Source organism: Staurois parvus, unplaced genomic scaffold (assembly GCF_062004578.1).
Source record: "Staurois parvus isolate SC_StPar_1 unplaced genomic scaffold, SC_StPar_1.0 ptg000903l, whole genome shotgun sequence".
Lineage (NCBI taxonomy): Eukaryota > Metazoa > Chordata > Amphibia > Anura > Ranidae > Staurois > Staurois parvus.
This window is the reverse complement of record NW_028318699.1, coordinates 2,640,854-2,663,091: the sequence shown is the minus strand read 5'-3', so window position 1 is coordinate 2,663,091 and position 22,238 is coordinate 2,640,854. Positions and strand designations below refer to the sequence as shown.

Below are 22,238 nucleotides of genomic sequence, written 5' to 3'. Positions count from 1 at the left end.
GCAGGGGTTAAATGCTTGTTTTTGTCTAGGCGCTCAGAAAGCAGAGATATAATTACCTAATTCACCCATCCTCCAAGAGCAAGACCAGTCCCTAACGCTCCTGCCCCCCACCGCACATGCTAGAAGTCTTGTGAATGGGCTGTTTGTGGCGTCATCATGCCCATAGACCGGCTCTGAACATGAGGACGGCAAGAACAGTCCACCGCTGGACATGTGGGTGCGCAATTTTCCGAAGGATTGGAGGACGGGGTAAGTATAGCTTTTAATTGGGCCCCTAGACAAAATGAGCACTTAAGCCATGCAGTGCAGGCACAGCCCCACTGCTTGGGAAAATAGAAACTGGAGTTCTGTTTTAAAGAGTATTTTGTGAAGTATTTTAACATTCATTACAAAGGGCTGCCAATGCACATACACCGATCAGCCATAACTGTATGACCACTGGCAGATTAAGTGAATAAAACTGATTATCTTGTTACAATGGCATGCATAAGTCAGTGGGATATATTAGGCAGCAAGAGAACATGTTGTCCCTGAATTGATGTGTTGAAAGCAGTAAAAAGGGCATCACAATTTGTTGTGTATTGGGCTGCTTAGCCGCAGATCAGTCAGGGTGCCCATGCTGACCCATGTCCACAGTCAAAAGTGGCTACAATGGGCATGTGAACATCAGAACTGTACCACAGAGCAATGAAAGAAGGTGGTCTGGTCTGATGAATCACATTTTTTGTTACATTATGTGGATGGCCAAATGTGTGTGAGTCACTTACCTGGGTAAGAGATGGCACCAGGAAGCAGTATGGGAGGAAGGTAAGCCGGCAGAGGCAGTGTGATACTTTGGGCAATGTTCTGCTGGGAAACCTTGGGTCCTGGTGTTCATGTTGATGTTACTTTGACATGTACCACCTACCTTATCATTGTTTCTAACCAAGTCCAACCCTTTATGGAAACAATATTCTCTGATGGCAGTGGCCTCTTTCAGCAGGATAATGCTCCCTGCCACGCTGCAAAAATGGTTCAAGAATGGTTTGAGGAACACAACGTGTTCAATGTGTTGACTTGCCTCCAGATTCTCCAGATCTCAATCCAGTCGAGCATCTGTGGGATGTGCTGGAAAAACAAGTCCGATCCATGGAGGCCCCACCGCGCAACTTACAGAATATAAGAGATCTGCTACTGATGGCTTGGTGCTGGATACCACAGCATACCTTCAGAGGTTCAGATGTCTAGTGGTGTTCCACAGTACACAGATATGCATCACCAGGGGCGGACTGACCATTTGGAAACTCGGGCACTGCCCGAGGGCCCGGGGTCAGTAGGGGGCCCCATGAGATGCCCCTGGTACCTTTTTATAGGCTTTTTTGAGTTTGGGCAAGGACACAGGGGCCCCATTATGCCCTATTGCCCAGGGGCCCCATGAGTTGTCAGTCCACCCCTGTGCATCACCAAAAATGTATTCAGGTATGTTGAGGTGCATTAATGGCCCATTAAAAATGAATGATCTGTCTTAACACAGTGCACCTCAGTGCTACAGTGTTCAAGGGGCCACACTAGACTCTCTAGAACACACGTTGACTATATGGTAGAATGGTATGAGTAAATCAACATCTTTGCTATGAAAATGAATAATAAATCCAAAGTAAATGTTGAGGCACCTAAATGATTCAATGCGCTGTTCAGCACCTCACAATTCACCTTCGGCTGAATTCTATTAACCTTTAAACAAATGGGATTAACCTTTTTCCGTGAATGAAACACAAAATCAATATGTGATGTTTTAGAAAGAAAATGAAACACATGAAGTTATTTCTGCAATACAAATTTATGCTGTGTATCTCAGGTCTTACAAAACATATTCTGCATATACAGCATACGTTGTGTAGCACTCATGGCCAAAAGGACCTTCTGATTTGGTCCCAAGGTTCGTTCCCCAATAAGTCCACTAAGTGGAATCTCACACGCCAGTCTCTACTCACAAATGTCTCCGGATAGTAGTCCTTCCAATATCAGCCAGACATGAACTCTTCTTCCATGAACTTTTCAGACCAGATCCTCAAAAGGAAATCCCTCAGTCAGGTCCAGCAAAGTTCAGTAGAATATGAAAGTAGGTAGGTGGTCTTTTTCCTGTTCCGTGGGGGCCCCCTCAAGATACCAACGGTCACACCTGGACACAGCTACGAGATCTCGGAAAGTGAATGCACTCAAGTCACCTCAGTTGCGATTGCAAACACTTCAGTTTTATTGGCATAACATCAGGGTTATTATACTGTAGTCTTTAGGCAAACACACCCTCTGACCATCCAATCAGATACATGTACATTGTTTTACCTTAACTCAACAATTATTTGTATGAGGTTTGCATTTTCACTCTTCTGCTTTATCTATCATACCATATCTCCTCTAAAGCCCAGACCATGGCTTTAATCTGACCTAACACCCAATTTGTGGTTAAAACTTTTCAGAAGTGAGAGTAAACCTTATCTGCTTTTTTGTAAGGGTTTGCAAAAACACTCATTTCTACATGAAGCTGAGATAGACAGTTTTGTTAGTGTGCACATATCTCAAATATATATATTAAACTAGCATCTTGTATTAGTGTATACAAAATGGATTCAGTTATATTCCATTTAATCCTTTCAGTCCCCTCTTTTATCACATAGTGATAACACTTTTCATTGACTTACTCTCCCTATCGTCTCAATCCCATGCATTTCCTCATATTGTTGAAGCAAAAACATTTCCTCCCTTTCCTTCTCATTAATTCTCATTTTGATACACATGATCATTCAGTTGTGATGAGGTAACCCCTCACCCATCCTGAACTCCCAGAGGGTTTCTGAACCACTGGCTCCTTTCTATCATATGAATTCTCCAATAGAAACCATAGTGGGACGATGATAATAGTCACTATTGATAAGATAATAATCAAGTTCATCCAGTCCTCATGGGTATCCAATAGGTTGGGTAGCAAAGTTCTTGGCTCCTTCTTCTGTTGGTTGATCAGCTTGCTTGTGCCTCTCATCTTGGGAAATCCTTTTTACTCTTGATGCATGGATCCAGGTGCCTGATCCTTCAGTAAGAACAGCTGTACGTGTAATGGCCACGATCACTGTAGGTTCTCCAAACCGGGGTCTCACCCTTGGATCCAGTCTTCGGATCACCACTTGATCACCTACCTCGAAGGGGTGGGTTGGTTGATCTGCGGATAAAAGAAAAAAACAGCAGCATCATTTTGTTCGCTATTCAACTTTTCCACTACTCCAGAACTCTGAGGGTGATAAGGAATATGGATCTTCCATTGAATACTTAAAGCGTTTGAGACTCCCTGAGTCACTGCTGCAGTAAAAGCTGGTCCCTGATCGCTTTCTATGAACAAAGGACAACCCCATCTAGGGATGATTTCCTTACACAAAACCTTGACCACTGTCTCTGCTGTTTCATTCCTACATGGGAAAGCTTCCGGCCAACCTGAAAATCTGTCTACTACCACCAACAACTTATCTCCTTCTTTTGATTTAGGGAGATGTGTAAAATCTATCTGTAGATGTGTGAATGGTGCCTCAGGGGGTGTTAAATGTTCATGTTTCCCATGCTGGCCATGCCCAGGGTTGTTTTGTAAACAAGTAAGGCACCTTCCCAATGTTTCCTCCACCAAATCATGGAGAAACCATACACAAAATCGTTTGCGCATTTCTTTCTCCACTAATTATTTTCCCTTATGACCTACACCATGAAAATTTTGAATGAATAATACAGCAGCTGCCTGTGGAAGTCCTACAATCCCCTCTTTTGACATAAGACCATGTTTGTCTTGTGTCAAACCTCTGCTAGCCCAAAAATCAACTTCACTTTCAGAGGCTTGTGCCTGCAGTGTACCTAAAAGCTCATTTGACAGTAGGGATGGAGTGGACAACATTACCATAGATAGATCTGCTCGATTATGCAGTTGCCCTGAAGTTTTTTCAGCTGCATCTGCCATAGCATTGCCTTTTGTGACTGGGTCTTTGGCATTAGCATGTGCCCGCACTTTAATGACCGCTGTCCTTCTTGGAAGTTGGAGTGCAGCAAGCAAATCCTGGATCAAAGAATGATGGGATATTGACTTGCCATCGGCCGTAGTAAAACCACGGCGTTGCCAAATACGGCCAAAATTATGTACAACCCCAAAGACATATTTAGAATCTGTGTATATGTTAACATCTCAATCTTGATAAAGAGTGCAAGCTCGTGTTAGGGCCACTAATTCAGCTGCTTGTGCACTGGGGTAGGGGATGGAACCTGTTTCAATAATAAGAGGTGGTTCTACTACTGCATAGCCTATGATGTATGTAGCATCACTAGGGCGTGTACAAGATCCATCGACAAACACATCAGGGGCTCCAGGAATCGGAGTCTCCAACATATCTAGTCACGGAGAAGTGTCAGCTTGGATAACATCCAGGCAATTGTGTTCCTCCTGCAATTCTAGTGACCTTGTGTTGTGAAGATTAAGCAGGGAGGACAATAAAAGAGATGGTCCTGATGTAGATGGGCTGTATTTAACTGTGAGATTATTGGTGGATGTCAAAATTACTTCACATCCCGCCAGGCGTTGTGCTGACATGTGTTGAGTGTTAATGTTTTTCAGTACATGTAGGACATGATGAGATGTGTGTAATATCAATGGGTTTCCCAAAACTATGATAGATGCCATTTCCACAACCAAGGTACACACAGACAAAGCTTGGAGACACCCCGGCATGCTATGGACCGGGATGGGCATTGTTTTTGATAAATATGCTACCGGCCTCATGGCACCTCCGTGCTCTTGAGCTAGTACTGCAGCCATGGTTTTACATGCAGATTGACAATACAAATGAAAGGATTTAGTATAATCCGGTAACCCTAATGCGGGAGACGAGACCAGTGCTGTCTTCAAATATTCAAATGCCTGCACCAATGGCAGCGTCCATTCAATACGGTCTGGTTGATCTTTCAGTGTTACTTGGCGTAATACATTGTCATAATAAGAACAGTCAGGAATCCACTGTCTACAATAGTTTACCATACCTAGGAAGGATTGCATCTGAACCTTAGTTTCTGGTTTTGGTTGTTGACATATTGCTGCCACTCTCCTTGGGCTCAGCCCCCTCTGGCCCTCAGACAATACAAATCCTAGGTACTCAACTTGTGGTGCCACAAACTGCATCTTTTTGCGAGAGACTTTCTGTCCCTGATCAGCCAGAAACCGTAACAATGATAATGAATCAGCCTGACACGCCTTCTCGCTCACAGAACTAATCAGTAAATCATCCACGTATTGGATAAGTACTGAACCATGGGTGGGTACCCAGTCATTGAGCATGGATCTACTGGCCATGGTATATGCTACCAGCGAGTAGCCCTGAGAGAGATGGGTCCAGGTTAGCCTCTCCCCTTGAAAACAAAAAGTAAACAATACCTGTGTCTCCGGGTCAACTGGGACACTAAAAAATGCATTAGACAGATCAATTACTGTAAAATGTGTGGCGTTGGCAGGTATAGCATTTACCAAAGTTGTTATATCTGGGACTACAGCGGCAATGCAGGAGCACATGAAATTTATGATACCAGACCTGTCCATCTTTTGCTTGTACCAGGAGGGGAGGTGTAATGCAAGTAGGGATTTCCTTGGATTAGGGCATCCCTGTACTATAGCATCCAGCTCCTTGGGATCTATTGCCTTTAAAATCAGCTGCTCCCCAATCATCATGAATGGAAAGGCTGAATTCATCATATCTAGCTCAGCTGTCTCATCTTTAACTTCCCCCTTGTTACTTTCTGCTGACCTAAGAATTCTATCACTCTTTTCTACCTTCTTTGTCTTCCTCTTTACTTTCCCTTTACCCCTCTCAGTATCCCTTTGACTAACACTCCCAGTTTCCCCATCTGAGCTAGATTCTTCTGACTCCCCTGTATATATCTGGGAAGCAGCAATAAGAACCTCTTCATCTTCATCTACTTGTTTTACCTGTGGGAGTGCTGGGTATAATGGGGCTGCATGTGGAGCTGTAGGGGCAGGACGTGCCTCGCTGTGTTTGTATGGCGGTGGTGGTGTGAAATCATTTGCTACAATTAGAGTCTTATAGCCTGGTGCATACTTCAACCAATTCTTACCCCCTTCATACATATAATTCTTGTCCCAATCTGGATTTCCAGTTCCCCAGATACCTACCTGAGGCTGTTCCTGCAAACACATTCCTCTAATCATATCCATACACATAGTGTCATTTCCCCCTTCACAAGGAAAACTAGCTCCACCCAGTCTTTTTGACCATCCCACTAAATTATCCACCCAGGGATTAACATAATAAATATCATAAGGAGATACCCTTGCTACATATTCTTTACAAGTTTCATTTAAGGTAGATGTGTTCTTTCCCCTCAGCTTTCTAGTTTTTCTAAACAACTTAATCAACTTTTGTGGCGGCACATGACGAGGTCCTTCCTCCTTACCTGAGGAATTACCCATAGCAGTAAATTAGTAAACTAACAAACAAGACAAAAAACAACAATAACACACTTTTTACAAATTATACAAAGTGCTGTGCCAGGTGTGTCCTAGTATTATTCCCCGAGCCGAGAATCCCTTAGTCTCGCTCCTAAAACTCCAACCACCAAATTTCCCTGAAGTTCAGAATAATTACCTCGGTAAAGAAAGCATTAAAAAATAAAACTCTCACTTACCTTGGCAATTATCCCACTTCTGACACCACTGAAAGTAGGTAGGTGGTCTTTTTCCTGTTCCGTGGGGGCCCCCTCAAGATACCAACGGTCACACCTGGACACAGCTACGAGATCTCGGAAAGTGAATGCACTCAAGTCACCTCAGTTGCGATTGCAAACACTTCAGTTTTATTGGCATAACATCAGGGTTATTATACTGTAGTCTTTAGGCAAACACACCCTCAGACCATCCAACCAAATACATGTACATTGTTTTACCTTAACTCAACAATTATTTGTATGAGGTTTGCATTTTCACTCTTCTGCTTTATCTATCATACCATATCTCCTCTAAAGCCCAGACCATGGCTTTAATCTGACCTAACACCCAATTTGTGGTTAAAACTTTTCAGAAGTGAGAGTAAACCTTATCTGCTTTTTTGTAAGGGTTTGCAAAAACACTCATTTCTACATGAAGCTGAGATAGACAGTTTTGTTAGTGTGCACATATCTCAAATATATATATTAAACTAGCATCTTGTATTAGTGTATACAAAATGGATTCAGTTATATTCCATTTAATCCTTTCAGAATAGGTCCCCCAACTATCTCAGCTGGGACCTCAATGAACAAAGCACAGCTGGACTTCCAAGAAGGGAAGCAGTCCTTCAGACTGGGATCCTCTCCTTCTGGAGAGACTTGTACTTTTAGATACCACACCAGCGCGTATGTGGTAGCAAAGTGATTGAAAACATAACTCCTCCAATCCCAATTGAAAGTAAACATGTCTGCAAAACTAAAATAGCCTATTACGAGGGTTGCAAGTGTAATCTGCCCCAGATGCTCAAAGTTTGGTTAACACATACAGAGTTAGGCTACTGTAAGAAAATGTATACAGTCAGGTCCATAAATATTGGGACATCGACACAATTCTAATATTTTTGGCTCTATACACCACCACAATGGATTTGAAATAAAACTAACAAGATGTGCTTTAACTGCAGACTGTCAGCTTTAATTTCAGGGTATTTACCTCCAAATCAGGTGAACAGTGTAGGAATTACAACAGTCTGCATATGTGCCTCCCACTTGTTAAGGAACCAAAAGTAATGGGACAAAATAATAATCATAAATCAAACTTTCACTTTTTAATACTTGGTTGCAAATCCATTGCAGTCAATTACAGCCTGAAGTCTGGAATGCATAGACATCACCAGACACTGGGTTTCATCCCTGGTGATGCTCTGCCAGGCCTCTACTGCAACTGTCTTCAGTTCCTGCTTGTTCTTGGGGCATTTTACCTTCAGTTTTGTCTTCAGCAAGTGAAATGCATGCTCAATCGGATTCAGGTCAGGTGATTGACTTGGCCATTGCATTACATTCCACTTCTTTCCCTTAAAAAACTCTTTGGTTGCTTTTGCAGTATGCTTTGGGTCATTGTCCATCTGCACTGTGAAACAGCGTCCAATGAGTTCTGAAGCATTTGGCTGAATATGAGCAGATAATATTGCCTGAAACACTTCAGAATTCATCCTGCTGTTTTTGTCAGCAGTCACATCATCAATAAATACAAGAGAACCAGTTCCATTGGCAGCCATACATGCCCACGCCATGACATTACCACCACCATGCTTCACTGATGAGGTGGTATGCTTAGGATCATGAGCAGTTCCTTTCCTTCTCCATACTCTTCTCTTCCCATCACTCTGGTACAAGTTGATCTTGGTCTCATCTGTCCATAGGATGTTGTTCCAGAACTGTGAAGGCTTTTTAGATGTCGTTTGGCAAACTCTAATCTGGCCTTCCTGTTTTTGAGGCTCACCAATGGTTTATATCTTGTGGTGAACCCTCTGTATTCACTCTGGTTAAGTCTTCTCTTGATTGTTGACTTTGACACACATACATCTACCTCCTGGAGAGTGTTCTTGATCTGGCCAACTGTTGTGAAGGGTGTTTTCTTCACCAGGGAAAGAATTCTTCAGTCATCCACCACAGTTGTTTTCCGTGGTCTCCGATTCTTTTGGTGTTTCTGAGCTCACCGGTGTGCTCCTTCTTTTTAAGAATGTTCCAAACAGTTGTTTTGGCCACGCCTAATGTTTTTTGCTATCTCTCTGATGGGTTTGTTTTGTTTTTTCAGCCTAATGATGGCTTGCTTCACTGATAGTGACAGCTCTTTGGATCTCATCTTGAGAGTTGACAGCAACAGATTCCAAATGCAAATAGCACACTTGAAATGAACTCTGGACCTTTTATCTGCTCATTGTAATTGGGATAATGAGGGAATAACACACACCTGGCCATGGAACAGCTGAGAAGCCAATTGTCCCATTACTTTTGGCCCCCTAACAAGTGGGAGGCACATATGCAAACTGTTGTAATTCCTACACCGTTCACCTGATTTGGATGTAAATACCCTCAAATTAAAGCCGACAGTCTGCAGTTAAAGCACATCTTGTTTGTTTCATTTCAAATCCATTGTGGTGGTGTATAGAGCCAAAAATGTTAGAATTGTGTCGATGTCCCAATATTTATGGACCTGACTGTATATGTCAAGCTTATGTCATATGTCAAACAATGATGTCACTGTTTAGGAGTCCTGGTACAGAAATAGTAAACACCGCTTGCTCACTTGTACCTACAGGTGAAGTACCAGTAACAATAATAGACCCCATATCTCTCCATAAAGAGGATCTGTCATGGCCCATGACGCCCGTCAGCATCCTGCCAACCGATGACGTCATCACTTGCTAAGGGGAGGTTGGGTGGCTTACACAGCTTTCACCATTGCTGGCAAAAATACAGATACCAAAATAGAGGGGGAGAAAGCCCAGAGGAAGAACAGGATGAGCTCTCCCTCCCCTCATGGTCGGGCCCTTTCATGGTCAGGCTGTACAGGGCTTTGTGTCATTTTGCATAGTGGTGAGCGGGGGGGGGGGGGGGGGTGCTAGCAGGGTGGATTTAGGTAGGGGGATTTGTGATGGGGGAGGGGGGTTGTATCAGGAGAGAGGGTTTGTGTCAGGAGGGGGGAATTATTGTGCTAGATGGTTGATTTTTTTGGGGGGGTTGTATTAGCAGGGGGAATGGGGGGGGGGGGTTAAAACCTACTGACCACTTAACTCTGCCTTACAAAACTACAATTCAGGGCTTTTTCACACCAGGTGCAGTACAGTAAAATGTGTGAAAATGTGTTGCCTTTTGCAGTTATGCATGGGTGCCATTAATCCTTAATTGCACCCCCATGCATCCACCAATTGCATGTTTGTTTGCACCCAACATAAACGCATGGTACTGCAGTACCATGTATTTTGGTGGAGCTCAATTTAAAAGTCATGCCAGCACCTTTTTTTCCATGTTGAGCATAGAGCAGCCTAATAAAAAACAGAAAACACAAAAAAGAACTTAGGCTCAGCTACACCTCAGACTGGTGTACCCCGGGGTTGTGCACAAATCTAAAGGGTGCCTTGACTACAAAAAGTTTGAAAAACACCGCTGTAGATAACAATGATTGGTGCTTGGCTCAGGAGCAGGAGGCAAAAATCATCACACATCATTAATACAAAAAGCACAGTTGTAGTGTGGAAGAAGAAGAGAAGGATGGGGCGGTAGGTCCGTGAGGATGACAGCCTTGTTCTCCTAGCTGTGCGGCTGGCAGTGTTGAGCATTGGGAGTGCTGTGTTTCTTCATCACTTCATCACTGTCTCCGTCAGAATATCACACATTGATAAAAAATGTTTAATAAGGAATAAAGTAGGTGTTGTACTCACAAACGACAATATAGTCAAGGCACGTCATAAAAGAACAGCTTAGTCAATACCGCGCTGAGTAACAGTCCGCAATAGGGAGTGTAGACATGCAATAGGCTAACGCGTTTTGAGGACTTGCCTCTTCCTCAGAGCCAACTGACCAAATATCTGCTCCCTCTTTTATATGCTCACTACTAGTTGAACCAACGTTAAACATTTTTTATGGTAATGCACTAGGCCTGTGTGCCCTCTGTTTGTTCTTTCCTCATTCAGTATATTTGGATTTCCCCGGTCTATTGAGGGCAGCAAGGTGTGCATGTTCCAGGACATTCTTAATGTGGTTGTAGCCTGCATCAAGTCCATCCCCAAGTGCAGGAGCATTTGTGTTTGCTGGTTCTTAATATCACACATCATACTGATAGATGATGTACATCCCCCTTCCTGCTCCTCCTCTTCATCTTGATCTCCCGAATTGCCGGCAATAGGTATCAGTGACCTTCTGATGCGGTTTTCTGCTCTTCTCCCTGAATTCATAGGACACAGAGGCAGCAGTGGGAGCCATTGGCTCCTGCTAATGTCAATTAAATCCTGTGAGCGGAGTCACGATGTGTGTGTCTATGGATGTACACAGTCTGACTCGGGGGCAAGTCCACACAGCTGCCCCCATAGCAAGCTGCATTGCTATGGGGCAGACACAGCAGAGGAGGAGCAGAGAGTACTGGCAGAGAAGTCCAGAGGACGAAGTTCGGGCCTCCCTGTACAATAGCATTAACAGAGCAGGTAAGTATAACATGTTTTTTTATTTTAGGTAAAAAGATTATCCTGTAGAACCACATTAACTGTTCAAATACCTATCTTGGACATAATAATGGCTCATAGTTGTGTCAACACTGGGTTTTAAGACTGTAGGTCTGTAACTGTTAAACCCACCATAATAGTAAGAGGGTCTAGGGAAAGGGTCAGGGGCTACAAGGTACGTAAACTATGGGGCTTCAGCAGTGTGCCAGTGGAAAGTCTGCAAAGACAATTAGTATAAATCGCAGTCTGGTAGTGCCAGGCCTCCACAATTCTTAGGCTGTTTCCAAGTGAACCAGTTCAGTTTGTGTCTGCTGGAGCCCCAGATAAAATATTTAATTAGGGAATTTAACACTTTCAATTATTTCAATGGCAAATAGATCAGAGAGTGCCTAAGAATAGAAAGGATTTTGGAAAGAAGAATAATTTCAACAAGGTTAATATGTTCCATGACACCAATCAGGAGCTTAGGCCATATGCAAATCTTATTTTTAACAGTAGTAAGCATGGGGTCAACATTTAAATGAATATAATCCTGAAGTTCTCTGGAAATATTTATACTGAGATATCTAATTATACTGGTCCTGCATAACAGAAGTGAAGCCTGATAAATAGTAACAGGGAAGGAATCAATAAGCAAAGATCCACAGGAACCTATTAGCATATAATTGTTCTAAATATACCATTAAATATAAAGCATATAGAATTGGTGACTTCTATGGTGCATCCCCGGTTAGGGAACCGGAACAAAGTTCGTGACTCTTGTGTTGGACAAGCTGAAAGAAGTTTGCACTAACCAGATATCTCAGCACATGGAGCATGGAGTAATTAAGACCTACTCCTGGTACTCTGAAAGAAAGCCACTGGAAAGGATGATGTCATCTAATCTCTCGCCACTAGATGTCATGTTCCCAGAACAGCAGGACTATGATTCCAAAAATGCACATCAGCCAGTAAGGAGATGAATCCAGCAAGCCAGCCAGCATCACACAGGAGACCAAGAGGAACCAGGCACCTTCAAAAAGCCCAGGCTCCCTCCAATAAAGAGAGCCACAGGCCAGAAGCTTTGATAGTGTAGTATTGCATTTAATAGGTGGTAATTCAAAATGACAAGAAAAACAACACTTACAAAATTGGTCACAGGAACAAGGGGCAGCTAAAGGATATGTCCAGACAGTAGGGGGGCACCTCACTGACGCGTTTCGTTTCGGAAAACGTGTGTTGACAATGTGTTGAAAATAATGTTGGTAATCATCTGGGAACATGACATCTAGTGGCGAGAGATTAGATGACATCATCCTTTCCAGTGGCTTTCTTTCAGAGTACCAGGAGTAGGTCTTAATTACTCCATGCTCCATGTGCTGAGATATCTGGTTAGTGCAAACTTCTTTCAGCTTGTCCAACACAAGAGTCACGAACTTTGTTCCGGTTCCCTAACCGGGGATGCACCATAGAAGTCACCAATTCTATATGCTTTATATTTAATGGTATATTTAGAACAATTATATGCTAATAGGTTCCTGTGGATCTTGAGACCTAATTTATGAGCGCTGCATATTTTATGACTTATTATCCGAAGTTTCTTGAGGTTTACTTTCTATGCTAGCAGCTTAACTAATCATCTTTGTAATCCATATACTCATTCATCTGTATAATTATTAGACACCTAGCGCTGTTTCTTTCCAATTTTATAATCAATAAGCAAAGTTTGTGATTTTAGCCAGTTGATGGTCAGACTTGAATAATCACCAAAATCATTAAGAACCATGAGAGCAGTAATGAAAGGTCTGGATCCTCTAAATATAAAATTATCTTGTCATTTCATCCAACTTTTTCAACATGTGCTGCCACCTGTAGACCCTTAGTATTGAGATGTTCCCTGAGTGGAGCAGCAGGGGCTTTTACAGCAATGGCATACTGGAGGGTAGATAAGGGATATCCCAATCTATTGCCCCTAATGAGTGAAAAAAACCAGATGCCCACCCATTGACACAAACTCTGGCCATGGCAGAGACATAGAGAAGTTGCAGCCACTTAAAAAACTGAGGGTCAAATCCAAAGTTGTGTAACATTTGCCACAAGAAACCCCATTACACAAAACTGAATGCCTTTGCTGCATCTAGACGCACCATAAATACCCTGTTTTTAGTATGGTTGGTGTGACACAGATTGAAATACTCATATATTTCTCTTGGAAATTGTATTCTCTTGGAAAGAAGCCTTTGGAATATCCCTTTGGAATTTCCAGGGTAAGTATAGAATGTATCTTTGGTTGCATATTTGGGACTTTCCCTTTAAATACCATTTAGGCAGCTGTGCTAGTAAATATATCTTCATGCTGAAAAAGAATGGAATAAATGATCCTAGTAAAAATCCATACTGATCCAGTAGTGAAGGGGGTCATTATTGTGGGGATTCATATGTTCCCACCCCTGGGTAGAAACATAGGGGGAAATACTGTATGTGATGGTCTGTTACTATGTAAAGATGTAGTTAGTGTCTGTTTCAGCAGGGAAAGGGTCTCTGAACAGATGTGAAACTGACTGGAGTCAGGTTAGTGTGGCCCACAAAAGAGTCCCTCTTTTCCCTTCCCATTGGCCAGCGGTGTACCTGTCTGTGGCTGATGTTGGGGCCCAAAATTACATTGGAGCATACTTAAAGAGAGTCACAGGGGATCCCAAAAAGGGTGGTGCTCTCTCTTTAACAGAAGAGTAGCAAAGATGGTGGCCAATGGATTCTTGCCACTCAAAATTTTTATATGGAGTCCTCTCCCTCTTATGGTTGTACAAAACAATGGACGCACAATTACGTTGCCTCCTGCAGTCTCCAGGGGCAAAGATTGCTGCTCTGAACACTGTTGCAACAGCCCTGGGCAAAACTATCAATGTACAGAGTGCAGATGTGCTCTCTCGGAGCATCGTTGGGTTCCAGTGCTCTAGGGCACAGTCCTATGCTCACATTTGGCGGTCCCCCTGGCATGGTGTTCTCTGGCAGGTACAACATTTCAGTCCTGATCTAATACATGGAGCACTGGCACTCAGCAGTGTCACCAGCCTCAGCCGCACACCAGCAACTTTACCCTAGTTCTCCACGTGAGGCTGTTCTGCAGAACCAGCACTCCTTGGATCTTGTAGTCCCACAAGTCTCTTTCAACAGAAACTGGCCCTTCAGCACCACTCTTGAACCAAATCCATGAACAACCACTGCTCACTGGGCTAACCAGCCAGCCTTCTCCTTTACACTGCAGCCAGTCCCCACCTTATGAAGTTCCAGTGGGTAGGTTCTCTCCTCAGGTGGCTGTGGCTGTAGGCATGCAGCCTCTCACAGTACCTGTGTCTCTCTTCTCCTCTCTCACAGCCACTCAGTCTGATCATGGCAGGGTAGAGGGAGCTGAGCAGCAGCAGCATGTGTGGGTGTCTGTCAGTGCCTGAGCCATGCAGCCACTGAGACAATGGCACTGGTGGTTGGGCAAAATATATAATAATGTGTATGTCTGGGCGTAAAAAATACATATTCAGTACATCTCTGCAATATATAGAGATCCACTGAGCTTCTTTTTCTGTAGTGAGCTGGTAACGCTGCTTCTGCCTGAACTCCCCTCTGCTGGACTACAAAACTTATTCTTCCACTGATAACACTTACAGTATGTGGTACTATTCCTCTCATTATTACCAATGGTGGGGCACTGCTCTTCCTCCTACTGACCACCATCTCTGAGGCCATATTTATTCTCAGTGATGCTGGGCCCGAAACATTTTCTACCCTCACTGGGCACACCCAAGCCCTCTTCAAATCTGAAGGACCATAAACCGGTCCTTTGTTTGAAAAATTTGGAGACCCCTGTTATACACATTTGTTTTTTATTTAATGCTTGTGATTGCAAGCCATGTGACCCTGTTGACCAATGAGAACTGAATCCAAAACTCCTTTTTCTGGTAAGGTGCCCAGAAGAAAGCAGTGCTTCTCTTAGGTCATCACAGTCATGTGGTCACACTGACTAATGAGTGCTTGTCATTGCGAGCATTATGATGGATACTTACTTCGGGGCTGCGTATTAGGTCAATCGGACTATTACATGGTCCACTTAAAATTTGAAGCTCCCTCCCCCTTACCTCAAATGCAAATTTTTGGGGAGGGGGTGAGCGGGTGCTTAGTTTTGAAAATATACCCGCTCCCATTTCCACTCAGATTACCTAGGCGAGCTGAGCAGAAGTTTGTTCATCCCTCTTTGCATGCAGCCTCCTCCAGCCATCCACTGGGTGCAGCGCAGCTTGCGCATGCGCAGTGGTAAGCTGGTTTTGAATCTGCAAGGAGTCACAGCAGTCAACATGGTGGCTCTCTGAGGACCGGGGAAGAAACTGAGAGTGGCTCTGGATCCCTGGACTGATAAGTGTCTGTTTATTAAAACTCAGCAACTACAGTAAGTTTTTTACCACTTGACAAATGCAATACGTATATAAACGTTGCGGTTTTCAAGTGGTTTACCGGGGTTATGGCTGAAGAAATCAGTCATAACCCAGGTACCGTTTTTTTCAGTGGGCGGTTGGCATTCATATGAAAGCAGTCATAGCAGCTCTTGAGCAGTTGGATCACTTTCCATAATGGTGGAAGGGGACACCTCCCTCCAGCCGCTCGCCAGTGTTTCTCGGGCTTACTGTAAATGCCGGCCAGCTTGAAAATGATCCGACGGTGCGGCCTCCTCAAGATGGCGGCGATGAAAAACTCTGTAGTCTTTGATAACCCTATCATGATGGAGGACCAGAGCAACGTCATTATGTCACATCCACTCGTTGGTGGAAGTAAACAATTTTTTTCTTTTTTAAAGCAATAATAATTTTTTTTTATCTTTTGCTTTTAAAGGTAAAGAAGAGGTTTGGCGACTTTTTGCATATTTCTATTACAGATATTTACATTCCTTGTAATAGGAATACAAGTGATAAAAAAAAAATTAACGAGACAGTGTAAAAATGAAAAATAAAAAAAAATAAGATTTTTTTTTTTAAGCTTGCACGCATAAGCGACCACATACACAAATCGCACATGCATGTGTAAGAGGTGTTCACAGCACACCTGTGAGACATCACCGCGAATGTTAGAGTGAGAGCAATAATTCTAGGGCTAGGCCTCCTCTGTAACTCTAAGCAGGTAACTTGTGTACATTTTCAAAGCATCGCCTATGGAGATTTTTAAGTACTGTAGTTTGTCGGCAATCCACAAGCTGGCGCAATTTTAAAGCATGACATGTTAGGTATCTATTTACTCGCCTTAAGATCTTTTTTCATATTTTATTTAACAAATGAAGCATAATGCAATTTGCTCCTGCAGAGGAAAAAATGTATTCCTGATCCCCCGAGAGGCAATCGGGTTGGGGGGATGCTAAAAATGCAGCTCAATCACACAGTTTTATATCATCCCTCCCAACTGCACATCTAAACTTAGCCTAAAAAATAAAAAGACTTAGCCTGACACAGCAGTGTATTTACCGCAAGGCAAAAAAGGTGTTTGCCTAGGGCGGCAATTGTTAGGGGGGCGAACGGGAGAGAAAGAGAGAGGGGGGAGAAAGGGAGAGAGAAAAAAGATATAGAGAAGAGAGAGAGGTAAGAGAAAGAGAGGGAGAGAGAAGGGAGGGAGAAAGGGGGAGAGGGAGAGAGAAGGGAGGGAGAAAGAGGGAGAGAGAAGAGAGGGAGAAAGGGGGAGAGGGAGAGAGAAGGGAGGGAGAAAGAGGGAGAGAGAAGGGAGGGAGAAAGAGGGAGAGAGAAGGGAGAAAGGGGGAGAGGGAGAGAGAAGGGAGAAGGGAGGGAGAGAGAAGAGAGGGAGAAAGGGGGAGAGGGAGAGAGAAGGGAGAAGGGAGGGAGAGGGAGAGAGAAGGGAGGGAGAAAGAGGGAGAGAGAAGGGAGGGAGAAAGAGGGAGAGGGAGAGAGAAGAGAGGGAGAAAGAGAGGGAGAGAGGGGCAGGGACAAAGAGAGGGAGAGAGAAGAGAGGGAGAAAAAGAGGGAGAGAGTGAAGAGAGGGAGAAGAGAGAGGGAAAAAGGGAGAGAGAGAAAAGAGAGAGAAGAGAGAGAGAAGGAGAAAGGGAGAGAGAGGAGAGGGAGAAAGGGAGAGACAGAAAAGAGAGGGGGAAGAGAGGGGAGAGAGGGAAGAGAGAGAGAGAGAAGAGAGAGGGGGGAGAGAAGAAAAAAGCATGACATGTTAGGTATCTATTTACTCGGCGTAAGATCTTTTTTCATATTATATTTAAAAAATGAAGGTAACTCTTGTGGTTTTTTTTTTTCATTCACTAAAGTGTATTTTTTCCCAAAAAAATTGTGTTTGAAAAACCGCTGCACAAATACCATGTGACATAAAATTGCAACGATCTCCATGTCATTCTCTAGGGTCTTTGCTAATAAAATATATATATATACACACACATATATATATATATATATATATATATATATATATATATATATATGTATGTATATATAATGTTTGGGGGCTCTAAGTAATTTTCTAGCAAAAAATATGCTTATACTTGTAAACAAAACATCCCAGAAAATGCTTGGTCCTATGACGGAAGATCCTCAATAGGTTGTTACTAAAAAGCCATTATTTCATATGACATAACAGGCATGGGTGGAGTTGTCCTTTAACATTGCAGAAAATAAATGTCTAAAAGCCTACATGAACTCAATGAATGTAACATAATGTAAGTAACAACGAGGATAGAAGGCTGCCCTCATTATATGTCTTTATGAATGCAGAGGAAGGTGTTTATTCTGCTATAGTCAGCTATGTGAGCTGCATTGAAATGAATGATTCAGCACCTTGGCCAGCTCCATTAGCAGGACCTTGGAGAGGCGATGTGTGTAGGAGGCCTGCTGTGTATATTTAGATGGAGGAATTATGAATGTGAAATATGCAGAACAACAAGCTGAGCTTTATGGGATGGATCACCAACACATATCGAAAGGTTATCTGCCAGAACACCCCTCTAATTTAATAAAGCGATGCAGAAGATAATGACACGGCCATCCATACATGCCTTTTAGACTTCACCTTTCATCAGTGTAAAGCAGTCAGTTTGTGATCGTGTAGCATATCCATAATATCATTCTGATTGAATAGGTCTCCAATAATACAGGTCAACAAAAAGAATTTAAAAGTCGACCTGTCAGTAACTTTACAAGTCTGCCTAGATATATTCCTGACATATCACAATAAGGCTTTGCTTAGACTTTATCTAAACTGGCTGCTCCTCTGAAAAGCAATCGGATCACTTTTCAAAGGCAATTGACAGGTGCTAAGAGGGCATTGTGATGCCCTCCAATTTTGCTGAACAAATGTTGCATGCATTCACTTGAATGGGTTGCACCGAGCAGGCTTGCTGCCTGCCGAATGCAAAATGATGAATAGTTTTTGCCATGGCACCGTGATCAGAGCATGTGAATACCCTTATCTGCTCCCAAAAGGAGGGGGCTACATAGTTATATAGTTAGTCTGGTCAAGTCAATCTGGTTCAACCAAGAAAAGTGGAAAAAAATTATACAATCCTATGTACACAGTCCTATACCCACAGTTTATCCAGAGGAAGGCAAAAAAAACCAATAAAGCATAATGCAATTTGCTCCTGCAGGGGAAAAAAATGTATTCCTGATCCCCCGAGAGGCAATCGGGTTGGGGGGGTGCTAAAAATGCAGCTCAACCACATGGTTTTATATCATCCCTCCCAACTGCACATCTAAACTTAGCATAAAAATTAAAAAGACTTAGCCTGACACAGCAGTGTATTTACCGCAAGGCAAAAAAGGTGTTTGCCTAGGGCGGCAATTGTTAGGGGGGCGAACGGGAGAGAGAGAAAAGATATAGAGAAGAGAGAGAGGTAAGAGAGAGAGAAAGAGGGAGAGAGAAGGGAGGGAGAGGGAGAAAGAGAGGGAGATGGAGAAAGAGAGGGGAGAGGGAGGGAGAAAGAGGGAGAGAGAAGAGAGGGAGAGGGAGAAAGAGAGGGGCAAAGACAGGAAGAGAGAAGAGTGGGATAGAGAAGAGAGGGAGAGAGTGAAGAGAGAGGGAGAAAGGGAGACAGAGGAGAGGGAAAAAGGGAGAGAGAGAAAAGAGAGAGCGGAGAGAGGGAAGAGAGAGAGAGAAGGAGAAAGGGAGAGAGAGGAGAGGGAGAAAGGGAGAGACCAAAGAGAGAGAGGGAAGAGAGAGGAGAGAGGGAATAGAGAGAGGGGAGAGAGAGAAGGAGAAAGGGAGAGAGAAGAGAGGGAGAAAGGGAGAGAGAGAAGAGAGAGAAAGAAAGGGAGAGAGAGAAGAGAGAAAGGGAAGAGAGAGGGGGGGAGAGAGGGGGGGAGAGAGAGGGAGAAAGGGAGAGAGAGAGGGAGAGAGAAGAGGGGGAAAGAGGGGAGGTGTCCCTAGGCAGGTGTGGGGGGTGCGCACCGCAACGGGTGACACCTACCGCATGGGGTGAAACTGGACCCGCTCCATGAAATGGTAAGTTGTAAAGCAAACCGACGATCCCTGCAGGATGGATCGGATCTGCAGATTGAGCAAAATGGATTGGAGTCCGATCCATTATGCTCCCCAATCCGCAGATGCTCAAGATCCGATCGATTCTGTGTGGATCGTCAGAGGGGGTGTCACCAACCCTAGGGAAACCCCCGGAGAGAGGGAAGAGTGAGAGAGGGAGAGAAAAAAAGAGACGGAGAGAGGGCAGTGTCCACCCCCCCTTCCCCGTGACCAGATGTAACATTTATCATTTTGTAGCCAGTCACAAGGTGAGATGATGCAGTAGGGGCTGATCTGTGTCAAACATTTCTGAGCACAGCCGTGAACTGTGGATTTACATAATATCTCTGAAAAATCCCAGTCCAGGAAAAAATGGGGCCATGAATGATGCCTGAATAAAGATGGCTTTGTCCTTCTAGGGGGGAAAGCGGATGAAGGCATGGTCTGGGGGAGTTCTGTGATCTCTGTGACTGATAGTAATAATGGAACACATTACTTAGCATGTTGCTAGCATAAGAAGAAAAAAATATGCTGTGTGTGATGAGAATCCTACATTTTTGTAGATTTTCAAACCCATCTTTTTTCTGATGGCGCACACTGTTAGAGTTTACATACACTTTAATCTCGGCTATTTCAGAACATAAGGCATTATTTCCTCACTTCATAGCAGGCACTGAGACACTGGCCACTTTACCAAACCTAGACTGTTCAGCCCTCCTTACTGGCTAATAAATGCACTAATTAGCAAATCATTATTCTAACATCTACTAACTTACATTTGTAACAATACATTGTTACATGGTTTGTAAGCAGGGGTGGACTGACCATTTGGAAATTTGGGCACTGCCCGAGGGCCCGGGGTCAGTAGGGGGTCCCACGAGATGCCCCTGGTACCTTTTTCATAGGCTTTTTTGAGTTTGGCCAAGGACACAAGGGCCTCATGATCCTCTATTACCCGGGGGCTCCATGAGTTGTCAGTCCGTCCCTGTTTGTAAGGGTGCATTACCATTTGTGGTTCCCTCTGAAGAGCGATCAGTGTTCATATTGCTCTTCTGAGAGCATTTGAGAGGCAGCGAGGAGGCTTTGCATCTCCTGATTTTAACCCCCTAAATGCTGGACTGCCGCTATTCACTTGAATGGATCACGCTCAGCAGGTGCTATACCCAGCAAAAGCGCCTGGTGGTGTAATGTGTACACCCCCAGCTGCTGCTTCTACAACTTAAATGGGGTAGTGGTTGGGGTGCAGTAAAAACACGGCTCAACCATGTGGTTTTACCATCCCTCATGTGTGAAAGAACCCCAAGAAAACATTTGTGTCAGGGTTTCCAACCTCCTGCAACTTTTTTTTACTGACAGAACATAGAAAATTTACTGACAGAGCACATGACAAGCTGAAAAAAAGAACAGAACTCCTATTAGAAACTAAAACAGTATAAACACATTCTGTAAACACTGACAACACCCATAACAGGTAATTGGTCTGACTTACATTTAAAAAGTCAACACAGCATGACAAATTGTCAGCCACCCTGCCGGGATACAGCTGAATAACAAGTTCTGTTATGGATGCCAAAGAGATCAATGGGCATGGCCAGATTGCGTCTAATAGTGGGTGTGGCCTAAAAGAGGATGACTATACAGAACTCCCTGACCACCTACCTCTAAGGCTCCATTCACACTTATGCAGTTTGCATTTTTTCCATTTTTCAGTGCTTTTCACAGTTTGTTTAGAATTTTTCTACATGTGTTTTTGCCGCGATTTTGCCGTGTTTTGCGTTTTGTTCAGCTCTTTTTTTTTCTTTTTTAAAGTAGAAATTTTTTTTTTGCTGAGCAGAATAAAAATTCAAAATGCAAAGCGTTGCAAAAAAAGCACTACCATGCATTTCAGCAGATTCTCCTCTGAACTGAACTATTGTAGCAAAAACGCTGCTTTTTGCTTTTAACCACATGCCGCCCAGCCACTGTATAAATACGGCGGCAGGGCGGCACGGCTGGGCAAAACCACGTTTTAAAACGTGTGTTTTGTAAACAGGTAGGGGGTGCGCGTGAGGTGCGCCGCCGCCCTACCTGTCCCGCCGATCACAGCCGCGGATGTCAGTCGTCGGGTCACAGCCAGTCCTTACCGGCTATGTCCCGGCGATTGGCGGCAAACAGTGACAGAGAGCACAGCTGCAGTAGCTCTGCTTTCTGTCAGTTCCCTGACAGCTCCAGGACACGCTGATCAGGACAGAAGAGTTTCTCTCTCCCGATCAGCGGTGTTCCCTGCAGTACACACCCCCGCCCCCTAGTAAAACACTCCCCTCACACAGATAACCCTTTCCCTGAAAAATAAACTTAACCCCTTCCTCCCCAGTGCCATTAGTACAGTGTCAGTGTTTTTTGTTTTGCACTGATCACTGTATTGGTGTCACTGGGGATGTCAGTGACCCCAAGTCAGTACCCACCAATGTCAGAATGTCCACCGCAGTCCTGCCATAAGTCGCTGATCGCCGCCATAAGTCACTGATCGCTGCCATATGTTGCTGATCGCTGCCA

The 22,238-nt window shown here is 43.8% G+C and overlaps 1 protein-coding gene and 1 long non-coding RNA gene across 2 annotated transcripts in view; one reads left to right on the top strand and one right to left on the bottom strand.

The window, feature by feature from the left end:
• LOC149442190 (histamine H2 receptor-like) overlaps positions 1-22,238 on the top strand; it is a 192,794-nt gene that overhangs the window by 93,009 nt on the left and 77,547 nt on the right. The gene's annotated exons all lie outside the window — the stretch shown is intronic.
• Positions 2,609-7,243, bottom strand: LOC149442191 (uncharacterized). The gene is made up of 2 exons (XR_016307214.1): positions 6,703-7,243; positions 2,609-3,196 (listed from the first exon to the last, which is right to left on the bottom strand). It is a non-coding gene; the product is annotated as an uncharacterized LOC149442191 (long non-coding RNA).